Source organism: Protopterus annectens, chromosome 1.part2 (assembly GCF_019279795.1).
Source record: "Protopterus annectens isolate FY-2018-M chromosome 1.part2, PAN1.0, whole genome shotgun sequence".
Taxonomy (NCBI): domain Eukaryota; kingdom Metazoa; phylum Chordata; order Ceratodontiformes; family Protopteridae; genus Protopterus; species Protopterus annectens.
The window spans coordinates 520,916,484-520,934,097 of record NC_056727.1 but is presented as its reverse complement, the minus strand read 5'-3'; the positions used below and the strand labels follow the sequence as shown (position 1 = coordinate 520,934,097).

The 17,614-nt window shown below is 39.0% G+C and overlaps 1 protein-coding gene across 7 annotated transcripts in view; it reads right to left on the bottom strand.

The window, feature by feature from the left end:
* SLC8A1 (solute carrier family 8 member A1) overlaps positions 1 to 17,614 on the bottom strand; it is a 2,780,038-nt gene that overhangs the window by 1,399,021 nt on the left and 1,363,403 nt on the right. The window contains exon 1 of one of the 7 annotated variants that reach the window (XM_044057365.1): positions 11,200 to 11,730. The exons of the other annotated variants lie outside the window; for them this stretch is intronic. The gene's annotated coding sequence lies outside the window, so the exon portion shown is untranslated. Of the gene's footprint in view, positions 1 to 11,199; positions 11,731 to 17,614 lie in introns of those variants that run through there. 7 annotated transcript variants of the gene reach the window in all.

The window sequence follows — 17,614 nt, the reverse complement described above, 5'->3', positions numbered from 1 at the left end:
ATTAGGACCTAGGGTATTTCAGATAATCAAATTGTTTGGATAATCAAACATACATTGAACCAGATAAAAAAAACTTCTAAAATCTTTTTTTTTTTTCTGCATGCAGGGAATACACTTTTCAACCATTCAGTGATTCAAGAGGACAGTAACATATATTAAAAAAAGCAGACTACAAGTTTAAAAAACAGACACAAGCAAATATGCATAATGTTTATATAGTCAGACGTTATGATTTTTCCTACCTGAAAACTTTGGAAAGCTACATTCAGATATTTGACTTTTCTGATAATCGACGTTCAGATAATTGACTCTCTACTGTAATTACAACGAACAAATTACTGATGCTACTCAATTAATGTATGTTTACAGTACGTTAACATTGCTTACATTTTTCTACTAATTCAGTTTGCATGAATTACTTATTTACTAAATTTATGTTGTTGGTAGGCCATTCATGAAAAAGGGTCTAAGCTGATAAAAACGACTTGATCAGCTAACAAACAGCAATCAGTTAATAGCATTTTTTCATTTATATAGGTAGAATGGACAAGAGTACTAGGACCAAGCCATCCCTATCTCAAACTAGAGTGAAAGGTGTTGTATTTGTAAGACTCAGAACTGAAGACTCAGAACTGTTACTAAACAGAGACTGTCTTTAGAACTGCAGTAACTGTAATGAAATAAAGACTGTAATGTAAAAGATGTCAGAATCTGTCATGTGGAAACTTCAGAAATAAATTTAAAATAAATCATACGACCAAGCCAAGCAATACCAAAAAGGGATAAAAGAGATGATGATTTCTCACACTGTACAGACTGCATATCTAAAATAAATATTTCCTTTGGCAGATAATCTGTTTGGCACTTTCCCAAAACATACTTATATGTGTCTATGTATATATATATATATATATAAATATATATATATATATATATATATATATATATATATATATATATATATATATACATATATATATACTTTTTTTGCTATAAATGCATGCATTTATTTGTTTAGCGTGCCTGTATTATATGCTCAAAATTTTAAAACTTCGACGCTCATATGATCGACACCATATGAGCGAAGTTTTAAAACATCAAACATATAATAAAAATAAACAACAACAAAAAAAACTACCTGAATGCTCTGAGCAGGGGGGCAAACCCCCCTGCACCCCCCACTACTTAAATAGACCAACTCCGAGATCGCACTACAGTGAAGTAAAGGGAAATATTCCCTATGCTGATCTCCGTTGAAACTTGCGAGCTTTCAAAAGTTTGTTCATATGGTGTTCGCCATAGGAGACTCAAACGTTTGAAAGCTCATGCTTCTGATATAATCCCGTGTTTAGCTACTTTGCTGCACAATGCTGATACCAGGGATTGCCTTACAGAGGGACAAGAATAGCGTAAACAGCCCATATAAAAATCTGTACTGGCTGATGCAGGGCAGACCAAAATTAAAATGCTCCTGGATACTGCCAGTGAAGGGATGAAGAACAGCTGGATTTGTAAACAGCAGTAAAACAAATGGCATGTGGGGCAGATCATTTAGAGGGCCTTTTGACAGTTGTTTAATTTCTGATGTTTACAGTGACAAGATGCTGAAAGACAAAAGAGCAACAGCTAGAACAACTCTTCAGATGAGTGTATTTATAAAGAAATAAGCATTGATTTTATGTATTTCCATTAGGCATTCGTAACTCCAAACTACATATAATGTACACATCCAGGATTCCCTCAGCTTAACGACTGCTTTGGCACTTTTCTTTTTCTTTCTTTTTTTTGTTTTCATTATGGGAGCAGTGCAGATAAATAACAATGCATTAACCAGCTTGAAATATACAAGAACAGGCAATAACTGGTATCTAAGCTATAAGTTATGCTACTAAATATCACACAATACTCAGCAGTGATCACATAGACAGCTATGTGACCAGTGTAAATGTGTATACCGAGAGTAGAGAACTGACCTTTATGGACCTTTATCAGAGTCAGCCTGGGGGCAGTGTCTGAGTAAGTGAATTTAGACAAATGGAGGCTGAGGGAATAAAACCTTGGACCAAAGGAAGCAGCTCATAACAGTGCATAATCTTTATTACCTACACATACTGCCACACTAAGCAGTGACAGCTGAAAACATTTAGTTCCAGTGAGGATTTTAAAACCACTCTTCAGTACTATAACTGAGATGGTCTAAGCATGGTTTTAAAACATAGTTCAATAATATTACTAAGCAATATGCACCTGGAAAACCTACAACTTTACGGCCTCACTGAAATATTAGGAAAGCCATTACAAACAGAGACACTGGTTTTTCCTTTGCATAAAGACCAGGCTACCTGTGAAATTTGCACATCTGTGTTTGAAAATGTATTTTACTGCACTATCAGAAACACAACACATTCCACGTGTTGCACACATGGCTCAAAGACATTTGATTCCTCATTCTAATATTACCAGATTACAATTGTTTAATATAGGGGTGGCTACACAGCATAATGCATTTTTATAAACTAACATATTAGTACTGTGAATAAAACCTGAATTATTACAAGGGCAATAACATTCTAAGGATCTTGAAAGGTTTTCTTTAGGAGCATAATGTCTTCTTCCTTGACATTTGACAGATTGACAGTCTGCCATAGTGTGCAATTCTTTGTATTCTGTGGACCACAAAATCCCCTCAGGAAAGTGGTCTCTTGTTTCCTTCTAGGTGGATTTTTTTTTTGCATAATAAGGTATAATTGGAGAACATAATAGTAAACCACATTCTAATTTATAATTAGAAGCAACAAGTCAAGCTACAGAAAATCGGAAGTAAAATTTCATACTTCTGTTTTGTCAGTGCATGATTGCAACAGTAGATTAGGCCTATAGTACGCACAGCCTATCAGCCTACTTCTTGTACAAATGGCACAAAAGTTCAGGCTTCGTCCTTCATGGACAAGGACTAGTAGCAGTTCACAAGCTAAATAAATTTTGAATTTGCTATAATAATAATAATAAAAATCTTGTATTCGTGCTGAGCCTGGGTAACAAATAATAGAAAAGACTAAAGCTTTACCGATGCCTGATATTACTTAGGCTTCGGAGATGTTCAGACGGTCTCTGAACTCCCATTTAGTAGGCTGTTTGAGTACAGACTACGAGTTACGAAAAATGAGTGTGTTGTCTGCAAGATTAGCATTTATGGCTTTGCAGCTTTAAATGTGTGTCTTCCATACTAAACACATACTTTGATGGTCATAAAGCTGAAGCTAAATAAATACTGTCTTGAGGAGAAACATATTTATAAAACAAGGCATACAATTTTAAGCAAACATTCAAAGCTTCAAAGAAAGTTTGGAAAGTTGTATGATTTCTGGTATAGTAATTAAGAAGAATGCATCTTGGATAATCTTGTCATGGCAATTTATTTTGTATTAACCGATACATTAAAATAAAGAAACTAAATGAGACAAGTAAGATTCCTACTTTAATTTTCAGTTAAAAAACACTAAGCTGACTTTCACCTCAGCATTATACTTCTGATGAGAAGGTTAGTGTGGCCACATTTAAATGAAGCTTGCTGTAAAAGAAAAGTCATTTTATAGCATCATGTGGAGGCTGACATACAGTAGCAAACACTACAGAGGATGTCTGCTTTTTAAACTCTGCAAAACATGATAAGTGCTACTTGTGCCAGTATTTTTAAACACTATGTTTAACTAAAGTTAGTTTTCCTTGTTGGCCTGCTGCGAATGTTGTAAGTCCCATTACCTCAGTCTTACTTAACAATGAAGCCCTCCTAACACCTGATCCTGTTAAACTGTAGAGTCAATAAGTTACCTACGTTTATCCATAAAACTTTCACTCATTTCCTAACCCAATTCTTCATTCCCTAACACTAAAATTCAACTCTCTCTCCTAAAAACCTAAATTCCCCAATTGCTCCTAAGCCCTGGACTGTTTCCTCAACCTAAAACTGTCCTCTAAGTCCCTAACCCTAAAACTCTATTACCACTCCCTAATCCATTAGTTCTAAAATCCCCCCTCCCACTACCTAAACATAATTCTCCTTCTTGATTACGATCCAAATCTGCACTCTCATCCCCTCTCACTCCCCCCCCCCCTACCAGTGACTGCCAGAATTAGCCTGCTCGAACTTGAATCATGTGTTTGGATTGAAGTGTGAGCGGCATCATCTGTGAACTACAAAATGTTCATGTCTCTGTCTTCAAGATGTGGTCTTCCAGTGCTTGGGACTTGAGTGCTTATAGTAAACCCTTTGTTTGTTGAAAATGAATACAGGTGTATGAAATATCATCCTTGATATCCTTGATGCATGAGATCAAGGTGCCCAACTAACTTTACTAGGGCCATAACATGCAATTGCCAAATGAGATCACTGCAACTGGGTTTGCCTCTTTTCCTGAGTCCTGAAATGCAGTGGTGCAGACCCCCCGACCCGCATTCCCAGAGAAAAATGCCAGTGCCAAAAAGCAAGGCCATCACTTTGCTTTTTATCGGTTTGCTTTCTGACAAACTGGGTGTTGGTGAAGTGACATGAAACTGGAATGACTGGGAATGATAGACAAGTAAGATAAAACTTCACCAAATATAACAATAGCAGCCCAGACTGAAAAAATAAATGTCTTTATTACGATTCTGGTACCTCGGCCTTCGCCTTCAAATGGAATAACTAACAATCTTAGAAACAAGTCTATATACACCACCAATGACTTCATTAATTAACATCAATTAATCAATCAACATTTTTTTTCAAAATTTTTTAAAGCCATACAAAACATCATTATTACAAGATAACTAAATTCCTACATTTGTATCAAATGATAGACAAGTACTCAGGATGGTTTAAGGATTTGCATGGAAATGAGAACTTTACAGTGGTGTACATCTTGGGTCACATAACCCGGACAGAAAGGAGATGGCAGTAATGTGGAAGTCATCTGTAAAAAAGTAAAGGAGGGGCCTTACACAGACAATGCACTCTGTACCATTTTGTGATGCTTTACCTTCTCACAATAGGGTGAAGATAGGCTGTACCACACTGAGGCCTTCCAAATGCTGTTAACTAGCTTGAAAAGGCCATCACAGCTGTCACAAGGATTACATAGGCAATTCCTACTCATGATGAATAAATAGATTAGAAATATTTGTTAGTAAGTGGAGTGTTCAACCAAAGATACTATGACTTCAGACCAGGAAGGCAATGCTAAAGACATCTCACAGAGTTCTTTAAGTGGCTAACAAGGCAGTAGACCAAAATGAGGTATGGTCTGCTTAAACTTTAGCAAAGTATATAACTGGGCACTACATACAAAGATTAGTAAAGAATCAAAGGGAGAGTTTGGCTGATGGTTATAGTCTTTACCTTACAAATACAAGGTATATGGTTTGATTCTAACTACTGGTTATTGGTTAGGCTGGCAATAATCTGCAAACTGATATCCTTGTATTTACTTATGAATTTTATTAAGGTGACTCCATGTTAAACAATGACTAAACGAGAAGACAGAGTGTAATATTAACCAGAGCCTACTTGGATTAAATAATTAACAGAAGCCCAAGAGATCAGAGCTGAGGCCTTATCACTGATGACACAAAGATATACATAGTGATATACAAGTAAGTACAGAAGTAATAAAATGAGACTCTGTAAGACTCAAGGAATAGTTTAACTCAGTAGCATGCAGGATTAAAATCCCTGATTCTGACACAAATGACCTGCATTCGAATAGTGACTTGAGTATTGGGTAAAGAAGAAATAAGTAGCTGATGCCAGATCACCCTGTAGAGGGGGGGATGCTGGTCCACGTCACTGCTCATCACTGTGCATGGCACGGATAGGGTCTAACAAAGAGATAGAGAACACCTTCATTGCTTCCATAGATAGACGCAGAAGAAGGCACAAAGCACCTCCATGGCTGCCTGGATAATGGACCCTTTGACATTCCACCTAGTCAGCTCTTGCCTTGGTTCTGGAGACTCCCCAATGATAAGGTAATGAAAGTGTTCAAGATTGACAGGAGAGTTTGATAACTGTCAGGCACAGGCAGGAAAAAGTATGCTGAAAAAAAGACAAAAGGAACACACTAAGACAAAGAAGGTGAAACTCAGTACCAAAACAAACACATCAAAATAATAGCAGTGGCCGAGAAGAGGGTTTATATGTAGATATAAAGTAATAGCCACAACAAAAACAGGACTGGAACCTAGAAAAAACATATCAAATTATCTATAAGTAATCAAACAAAACAGCAAAGAGGGGCAGGGGGTATTAGGATACACAGGAAGAGTGGTCAGCAGTTGAAACCAAAAAAACTGTCACCATCTGTTATAAAAAAGATAAAACTGAGACATGATAGCTTTGTGCAGTTCTAAAGGCCTCATTTCCACAAAAGCATTGAAAGGAATGAGGTAGGCTGGGGATCATGGGAATGGTATACAATATTCAACAGACAGTATTTAAAACATGATCTGCATACATGGTCCCATAGAGGAGAATAATATTTGTGTACCTCAGGGGGATTTATGGAGCCCAGCTGGGTATATTCTTCAATTAAAGAGATGGATATGAAGAAGGAACATATTCTGAACATGCAAGTTTCATGAGTCATGGCATACGTGAGGCGAGATTGTTTTTCACAGAAACAGTAGTGAATGGTTGAAAAAAAAAGAGTTGCTGAAGAGGCTGCAGTGTCCAAAACTGGCAGAATTTAAGAATACATATGAAAGATACATGGCAATTGTTCTTAACAATGAGATAAACAATTTATTAATTTTATAGGATCTGCTGTTTCACATGCAGGTAGGGTAATGGGCAAAGGAAACATACCAAATACGTTTATCTCCTCTACAAAGCTATGCTCCTATATTTCTTTGACTATTTCGATAAGAGTCTCTTGTCCATGTAATGTAACTAAATTGTCCTCAAAGGGTACGACTACATTTTTGGTTTTGCTTAACCCTGTGCTTACATATCTAGATGGAAATAAAATGACTGTCCAACACACACACGCACACACACACACGCACCACACACACACACACACACACACACACACACACACACACACACACACACACACACACACACACACACACACACACACACACACACACACACACACACACACACACACACACACACACACAGCTTTGTCTCTGTGATAATTATGTTTCATCCTAACTGTACAGTAAATGTGAGATGTAAACCATTGCAACCTGTCATGTATAAAGCACGTTTGTAATGCAGTGTGATTTCATGTATCAGCAATTGTCTGTGGCACCCTCAGCCTTTATTACGAATGCAGCAAACTAATTATCACATGTAATGCATCTATTAAAGTTACAGTTTTAAACAATTTAACAAATGTCTGCCAATATGTCAACTAATAACTACAGTGCAAACACTGATTAATGCATTATAAGCCTCTTTAACAATTATATTAGTACAAACAAATACTGACAGTCTTCAAAACAAGCAACTAATATGATCACAAATTAAATAATTCAAAAGCTCATAATATACCTAAATACTAATAAGGTTGGCAAGATAGAAATTCTACATATACAAAAATTGAAGCCTTCTATTCAGCAGCAATATATACTTTTTAGGTCATGTATAATTGATATCATTCATATGGTATCTTAGCAAATATGTTAAGGTTCTTCTGCAAGCTTCAATTTACATTTATAGGTGAAGAACTAACTAAAACCACAACCACATGTTTTGATCTTGACTGCACAGTGAAAGAGCAGCAACCTTTTCTTTACTAAACAGACGTCAAAATGAGTGTTAGCAAATCTCTTCTGGTTTCATCAATCATTAAAGCAACCTACTGGAAGCAGCTTCAATATGTTTCAGTCAGCTGCATTAATCTCCTTTACTGAACGGATAAGCTGATTGGTATCTACCTGAATTTTTTTTTAATTCCATTGAAATGGGTGTAAATTATGTTTAGTTACAGTAAATACATTCTCTGAACATTTTTTTTATTTAAAACACACACACACACACACACACACACACACACACACACACACATGCACACACACACACTGATGCACACTTTTAGGACACCATCCTGAACCATGTTGATTTTAAAATGTTATGGGGAGAACACAGAGAAAACAATATGTAACGGAAGGCAGTAACTTAACAGTGAATACGTCATCTTTGAACAGCAAGCATTAGAGAGAACAGAGAATTCCCCCAGATAAACTACATGTATAGTTCGGTTCTACCTCCCACTTATAAGTAAACAGTTACAATAGGACATGTCCTCATCTTCAAAAATGGCAACAGGAGATCACATAGAAAAGCAGTAAAGATTGATTTAAGGGTGAAAGCTTTCCTTTCAGTATTACACAAACATGTAACATACTGTACCTTCAGTTCACTCCCATAATTATAACAACACCTTGGTTTATTACAAAAATAAGGCAACTGCAATGATCTTTTAGGCTACAGTGTTGTCAAGTCCCCAACAGGGAAGCCCCTCCCGGAAAATTTCCATTTATTATTTGGACTATTTTCATACAGATGTAAATATGCCACAAAGGCATTCCATTCATTCTGATATGAAGCCATGTCTCTTAACCTGTTAGAGGAAGAAATCTGGAGAAAGCCATCAATAATGGGGGACAAAGGCCAAAAATAGGGACACTTTTTAAATATTGCTCTTATAAACTTAGAAAATCGATATAATAACATGTTTTGCATTAGCATATTTTTTTCTAAATTGTATGATGTCTGAAACTCAGATGTCTGTCATTATTTTCTGAATTCAGTCCTCATTGATTTTACAATGATTTGCCAGAAAACCACAATTTTATGAGAAATGGACCAAAAATATAAAACAAAAAACTAGACATTCTGCAAAAATATGTACAGTTGAGAGGCAGTTATACAGGAGATATTTTGTCATGTTTACCTATTATTTGTATATATTATTTTGACAACTTAACACCGACCAATACCGTGTCTGCCTTCTTCAGTCTTATTACAAATATTACAGTTTTATACAACAGGCTGACAGCCATTTAAGCTGGACAGTCACGACGCTGTAAATAAAGTGTACAACTTGCTGGTGAGTCTAAATTATCCTCGCAAGCATTTAAAAGGGATGCGTTAAGGCATCTCACGCAGGAGATTTAAACCTGTATATAATAGGATGCACGAAGCATAAACAAGTACAAGAGACATGGCACCTGCACCTGGTAATAGGCACCTACGGCTTTTAAATGAAGCCTGTGCTCCAGAGACAATGCCCCCTGGACGGGTGTTGTAGGCTGGTGTTTCCAACGGGTTACGGCATGAAGGTCGTTGATAACGGGAGCTGCCGGTTAATACAATTAAGGAAACCGCTGTGCTTGGTCTCTATTACTACCTACTTTGTTCATCTGCTCAGAAATATGTTTATTAAACTACTGGGGCACACACTGCGCACTTTTAAATACATCCTTCCTTCCAATAATATGATATGATACCCTCCTCAGCTTTTCATTCATTGTTAGTGAAGCCCCCTCTATGCCCCCGGAAATTACAAAATTACAGCAGGCAGTACCCCCACACCTGGCGCGGCTGTAAGAAGGAGTGCATGTTGTGGACGAGGTCTCATCTACTTGCGGTCTGTGATATTGGACTCACCTTGGAGAGGTTATTATAAAGCAAGACACCGGTGGAGCGCAGCACCTCCAACGGGAACGGGACTACAAGGGATGGAGACGCAGGCAGGTGAGCCATACACCGGATGGCACGGCGGGGAAGCAGGGGGCTAGCTGGCAGTTACAAGTCGTTGTCATTCCAGGTCTTTCTTTTCCAGGAAAGCCACTTGGGGAATGCAGCAGCTTTCAATCAAAGAAATCCCTCCGGATCTGTGGGTACAAAGATCCCGTCCATTTTTCCTTGTCAGGACACCAAGACCCGGATAACGACCGAAGGTAATAACCGGTCCTGACAATGTAGGCAGGGTCTTTCACTAAAGAAACTCTTGTTTCTAGCCCTACCGTGTCTGTGACTCCCCCAAATCAGGCCTTTCAGGGCACAAAGTCCTAACACACAAATGGTTGTTCCCCTAAAATATTTAACTATCAGGTGGTAGCTGGTGATAACTAAGGAGGGACACTGGGACGATGCAACAGATTTCTAACAACTTATATATGCAGACCCAACACCCATTATAAACACACAAAACACACGAGGACTGCCCTTTCTAAAATGAACGACGGTTCCCCATTACAGAGTAAAACTCATTTAACATTACCGGCCAGCAGCAGCTTTTTCTGGTTTTGTTGCTGTGCAGTTGTGGTTAGAACAGTAGCAGATGTATTAACCTCAAGCTTCAGGGTTCCAAATGCAGACAAGTTTCAGTTTCATTCATTCTACGTATTTTTAAATATGACACTTTTACATTGGGAAGGAAATAAGTACTTTACTTTTACAAACGAGTAAGTGCCATCAAAAGAAAAAGATTCCGACGTGTGTGTGTGTGTGTGTGTGTGTGTGTGTGTGTGTGTGTGCGCGCGTGCCGTGAGCTGACCAGAAGAGCTGAAATGACCACACAACTGCTATTAAATGTATCTTAATATACAAATACATTTCTGACAATTCTGATGCAAACTCCTCCATATTAAGTCCTGAGAGTGCTGGCTTCTGACGAGGTACCTGTCTTAGCCAAAGTTGGGGAGAGAATACAACATACACGCTCATGTATCCACAGGAGGCTAACTCCTGCTCCTGTTGGCAGATTGTCTTACAATCAGGCCAGCATCAGCCCCGAACCTCGTCCTCCTGATTTCTTCCCTGTGTTATCTGCCACAAGGACAAGTGCCAGCTGAGACCACTTCCTCTCCGAAGCTCGTTGCCCTCTGCTAACCATACCATCTAGGTAGCAAGGAAAGGCAGAAGTAGAAGATGGTTATGTTGCATGACATTAGTGCTGACTTTGCTAATAGCCTGAATATGAGAAACAACAAAAAAAAAACATACACCGCTGTGGACCACAAAAAAAACTCCACTTCGAGGTCCACAAATCTTCCCTGCTGCTAAATGCACTTGCACTTGCAATGCGTGTATCACTTCAGAATGAAATAAGTAAGGAAAATTCTGCAATTTAAATATAAATCTGATATCAGGAACAAGAAAATCATCGACGTTCTGCTTTTTTCATATTCTTCCCATCGTCATACCTTAAATTTTGAAAAGCGAGTTGTCCAGCCAAAAGTCAGACGTCTCCTTCTCCACTTGCGCCCTTAAATAGGTTCTCAGATCAGGAAGAAGTCGCCTTGACCATATCGGGAGCAGGGAACCTGGCAAAAGCAAGCCGTCCACATCAGCGGAATACCAGCATTAGCCAACAAAAGTGCTGCAGCTATCAGGGCAAAATCTGCAAGTCGATGCTGAGGCAGAAAAGGATCAGTGCGGGTCCTGATGCAATGCCCTTCAAGTTCTTCCTCATTCTGCTGCTCCTCCAGCTAGGAAACACCACCAAGGCTCCTTCCTCGACGCACTGCCCTCAGCACATTTCTCGTAGCCTGGATGGGCTTCGCTCCCTCTACTCCTAGATGTCTTCCGCTGGAATATTTTCCGATTTCCTCTAGTTTCGGAGGAGACAGGCTGCTTAGACTTTGCAATGCATTATGGCTCCTTGCCAGGACTCTTATCAACATTAGTAAATCCGCCTCCCACTGCACAGAGCTGTGCAGGAACTTTTTGTATTAACACACTGGCTGGGGTAGGCTGTGTTTTTAATCCAAATGTATGTTATTCATTTCAATAGATCCCGAAATAACTAATGCACTAAGATTCGTTTATTATTTCTTTCTTTTTATTAATGGTTGCCATTTAGCTTTTTGTCTCGAACAATGTTTGCAAGCTGCTGTGGAGCATTGTTAGGCTCCCACGTTTCTTCAGCCACGATAGCTATCTGTGTCGTGGTGTGAGTTGGGTCGGGCTTGGGTTCAGCGGACCTGACCTGACCATAATTAAAGAGGGTCGATGCTGTTGCCTTACTCACCCCACTACCTAAGCTACCACGATTCTCTACCTTTTTCTTCTAGTTTGAATACGATTAAACATTCAATGCAGTAATGTGCTATACCTGATTTTAGTTTTAGAAAATCAGAAGACCATCCATAATTCTGGAGTGCTAAGAACGGAAGATGCAAAATCGAGCAACTGGCCATCAAACAATAAGGATGCTCTTTCAAACACATTGCTCAACTGCCATGATTTAAAGTGCATTAACATCCCTCATCCATTTTTGTTGTGCAATTAATTTATCTTATTGTTAAATACATTAGGGTAAACTAGACGTGGATGTTTTAGTTGCAGTGTCAACTCATCGTTTTTCAGAAACAGAACCAAAAAGCTGTCAGTCACTTCTGCCATAACAAAATTTTCACTCCTAAACTTCTGCACTTGGGAACAAACGGTAGAAAAGAAGGGGCCTTTACATTTCCCTTCCAGCATCAGAATTATGAAACAGATGAAACTGGAGGCTGGAATACGCTATGGTTTTGATAGCTTTATTACAGACAAGGTTGTGGAGATTTATGGAGATTTATTTAAAATTTGCACGCAAAAGTGAGGTGGTTAACATTTTGTTAGTTCTTATTTGCAGTCTTACAATGTTCTGTCTGTTGTGCAAGCATTTAAATCAAATACCTGTAATTAACTTGTGTATATTTTAACGTATAGGACATATCGTTGGTTTTGTGGTATACCTGTTAAGGGCCTGAAATGCTAAAATATGTTAATACTGTTGAGAGTATACTATAGCATAGCAGGTTCTGGTGGTTCTCAATGAAATGACAAATGATCTGTCCACTAAGTTTTAGTTTTCTTCTTAGAATGTGGTCAGAGTACATGAGCAAAACGTGTTGAGTATGGAAGAGAGCAAGTGGAAGAGAAAACTTTACTGCCAGGAGGGTACCATGAGTTGCATTGAATTTGAGCATGTGGCTGTGTATGATAAGTCTGTAAAGGTTTGTAGTGACCTTTGACAGAACACCTCATAACTCAGTAGTTTCTTATGAGAAATGACTTGAGGATTTCTCTGTGATGTCTTTGTACCTTCTTTTTCTCAATTTCAGACATGTCTTGTTTGGATGCAGAGGGAAAGGGATTTTATTGCATTCTGTTGCGCATGGTACAGAAGAGTCTGTCATAAGAATGGTCTTTAATGATTAGTTTTAGTGGTGAGTACTCTACAGGAAAGTCAAAATATTTTTCAAACCGCATTAGTGATGCAATCCTTAAGGCAGCCACGGTGGTGCAGCAGTTAGCGTTACCACTTCACAGCAAGAAGTTCTCTGGTTCAAATCTCGGTCGGGGTGCCTTCTGTGCGGAGTCTGCATGTCCTCCCTGTGGTCATGTGGGTTTCCTCTGGGTGCTCCTGTTTCATCCCACATCCCAAATACATGCAGTAGGTGTATTGGATACTCTAAATTGGTTCTAGGTTTGAGTGCGTGTGTGTGCCTTCTATGGAAGGTTGGGCACTGGGCTGGCAAGTTGACACCGTAAAACTCCACTGCCAGTCATGAGCAGATAGACGATCCACTGTGGCAACCCCTAAGCCAGAGGAAGAAGTCAACTCGTTTTTATGATGGCACACACCTACAAAATGATTCAACTAGAGATACTGCCATTGATTTACATATGCTAGCAGAGCATTATGGGGAATAAAAAGTCCTTCTTTTGAAGAGCAGCTAGTTGCTTAAATGATGGTTTCATAAATATACCACGTTAATTTTTAATATAGAGTGTTCCATCTCTGACACTTACTTCACAGACTGTGTTACTAGAATACAAGACTCCTTGCTGTAGCAATTATGGTAATATAGTGCCGTCTATGTAATAGATACCTGTGCTAGCTGTATTTTTTTTTTCTGGGTTTTCTAGTATTCTCTAACATTGCAAAGATATGCACTGGGTGGATTGATACCTTCCGCATTATAGGTATATGTATGTGTGCATATGGGAGCGAGAACAGAGGTTTAGCAATCGTCTTCTATCCTTTTCCAGTTTTAATCCCCCCTTGGATAGTGGCATCTGTTTATAGGGTCACTACAAGAATCATGTGTGATGTTTAAACATAGATAGTTAGATGAGTACAATAATTTAGGTAATGAGGCATTATCAGTTCAGTTTTTCAATTCTTAGTTTCAAGAAAACATTTAAGATGCAGTGCTTATAAATGAAATTAAAAGCAAAACAGCACACCATTGGATAGAAACCTATGTAATTTGGCATTGTATATGTCAAGGTCGTTGCACCCATCTCTAAGGGTGTGTTATTTATTTTTGCTATAGAAAAAGCAGCAATAACTTTAAGGTTCACACAGTGAATTTTGTCTTCAGATTTAGCCTCTGCTCCTTCAACATTTTAATAAGTAGATTCTGTATCACTAAATAGATGGTACCTAGTGTTTGAAAAATAACAGTTATTCCTTTTGATCCTGTGCTATGGTTTTAAAAGGCCAGTGCTATGATTTTTAACACTCAAAGTCTGTGAGTGTGCTTCCAGTCATCTCCTTCCCCATCACTTACTCCACCTCATTGCCAAGTTACCACGAGCCATTGTACCAAACTTCAGCCTGAAGTTTAGAAGGAGGTGCACATTTTTTATTAACCAGTCTGTCATTCTATGTATCTATCTGTCTGCCTTACTACACCCCAAAAACAGAAAGAGAAGCTTAAGTATCCAATACAGTAATTCCATGTGTACTGGTCTTTTTCAGAAGCAAGTGTAAGCAGCCAATGTTGGGATTTGGACACAAGCTCCTGACCATGCAATGCAAAGCTAAACAGCGTTTGATGTGTCCCGGATGTTGCTAAGGATAATCCATTGAAAACTTTTGTCAGGGTTGAAAACTCCTTGCTATGACACCATGAAAGAATGAACTCACAAGTCTCACTGCTTAAATTAGTGTATAAACCACTACAATTCTGTGTTAAATGTACCAGAGTTTGCTTTTAATAAATACAAGTTGTCAACTAGGTGTTGTAGCTGGAGAACCTTATCTGGAAAATGAACACAGGTGATTACGTGGTAGTAATACCACAATGAACGAACAAAGCCATTCTTCTAAAGAAGTAGTATTTTTCTTACCCATAATGCTTTAAATTTGTATATAAATCATTGACCAGTGCCCACCATTACATCATTTTATGGATGTGGTTATAGAAAGAACTGATTAAAAACTCAAATAGCACACTAAATAATCATTTCTTTTTTCAAAACCACTTGATTCAGTTTGCAAGCATACACATTAATTTAGTTGGCATTTTCAGTTCTTTAACCTGCCCTGTGGAGTTCCTCTTTTTAAGAGCTATAATCAAGTGGAATCAGTTTTAAAGCTGCTTCATTTCTGGCTGTATTTGTTTGCTTTCATGGAAAATAAAATATTCAAATTAAAATGTTGTAATATACACAGGACTACTGTCAATGTGTCAAGATGTTTTTGGGAAAATATTAAACATCTGGGTAGTTCACAGTCAATCTTCAAAAAGTGATATTCAGATTAATTTCTCTGTACAGTTACTAAAATGTACTTTTGTACTTTCTATAACAAATGTAAATGACAAACTCTTAAGAGATGGGTGTAACCTCCTTAACATATCCTTGACTTGGTCATTACTAACATGGGTGACCATTGCTCTACACCAATAATAAACTCCTCCATGCTTAGGTCAGACCACAAACTAATCACCTTGGAACCCCCCCCCCCTGTAAAGGTAACCAACATGAAAAACTTCTCCAAAGCTAACTTTGGGCTCCTAAAAACAGAGGTGGCTAACTTCACGGCACCCATGCAAATGAAGAATAGTTGCATGACCACCGAATCATACACCAATGCACTGTACGAACACGTACACAAATGCACGGATCAAGCCATACCCAATAGAACCAAGATGCTCTCCTCCAAAAAAAGGAAGCCAATCTGGTGGTTCCCTGCCATAAACAAATTCTACAACAGAAGCAGGAAACTGATGCGGAATAAGGTGAAGTCCCAAGACTGGAAAAACTCCCTTATCAGCCTCAACAAAAAGTCGAGATCCCTCATCAAATCCTCTAAAGCTAGCTATGAAAGTAGAATTGCAGCAGATAGTAAAGACAACCACAAGGGCTTCTATAGTTATGTAAAGTATCTCCATGGCAATACCCAGATTTGCTCTGAGCTACTGCCCAACGGTACCTCCTATACCGAACCAACAGATATTGCCAATATACTGGCCGACAGATTCAGTGCCAAATTTACCCCCCCCCAAAGGACCAATCGCAATACCAGTAGATTGTCAGACACCCAGTATTACTGCTGCACAGGTTAAAACAGCACTGTCCAAGGCCAAGAACACAGCTTCTATGGGACCTGACAATATCCCTGGCTGTGTTCTACATGAACTACAGACTGAACTGGCACCTCACCTGTGTGCCCTGTTTAATCACAGCCTCACCTCAGGCTTTGTCACTACCAAATGGCACACTTCTGCATTCATCCCTCTTCACAAAAGAGGCACAACTACAGACCCTGGGAACTATCGTCCCATTAGCCTGAATAGTCTGATATGCAAAGCTATGGAAAGCATCATCACAGACCTAATAAACAAGGATATAGGGAATCTCCAAACTCTGGATCCCATACAGTTTGGTTTTGTGAAGGGTAGATCATGCCTGCTCAACTTGGTCAACATCTTGGAATCAGTCACCAGAGCTGTGGATGAAGGCAAGGTGGTTCATATAGCCTGCCTTGATCTGGCCAAGGCCTTGGATACCAATCCCCACTCAGGAATCATAGAAAAACTCACTAAGCTAGGCATCAACCCCTATATCACTAGATGGGTTGCAAACTGGCTCACAGATAGAACCCACAGTGTGAAAGTAGCTGACTCCAAGTCAGACTGCTGGCCAGTCACGAATGGAGTCCCATATGGTTTGGTCCTGGGTCCTCTCCTGTTTGGTATCTACTTCTCTGAAGTCCAGGCCAACACAAAGGGACTCTGGCTAACAAAGTTCACAGACAATTGCAAGTTGAGAGCTATTATTAACTCCCCAAGTAATGTTGACATCCTACACAAAGGCCTCACTGAGACCAACGACTGGTGTCAGAACCATGGCCTTAAGCTCAATGCCAAAAAAATGTGTCATCATCCCCTTTGGGAAAAACCCAGTTCCCATGAATTACCACGTAGATGGTAGTCCACAGAACACAGAAGGTGTTATAAGAGATCTGAGAACACAGGTTGATAGCAACCTCTCTTTTGACCACCACATTGCCACTGTGGTCAGAAAGTCCTTCTATATGGCACATCTCATTACTAAGGATTTTGAATCCAGGAAGAAAGAGGTCATTGTCTCCCTCTACTCTTCCCTCATTAGGCCAGTCATCAAGTACAATGCCCCATTTGGCATATACCTCACTAGACACCTGCAACAACTGGAGAGGCTGCAAAAGTACCTCACAAAGAGGATCCTAGGCCTTAAACACTTGCCCTATATGGACAAACTAAAAAAACTCCAACTATTCTCTGCCTCATATCGCCTACTTAGAGGCGATCTCTGCTTGACTTACAAAGCCATGTCAGACCCAGTTCTGTTAGAAAT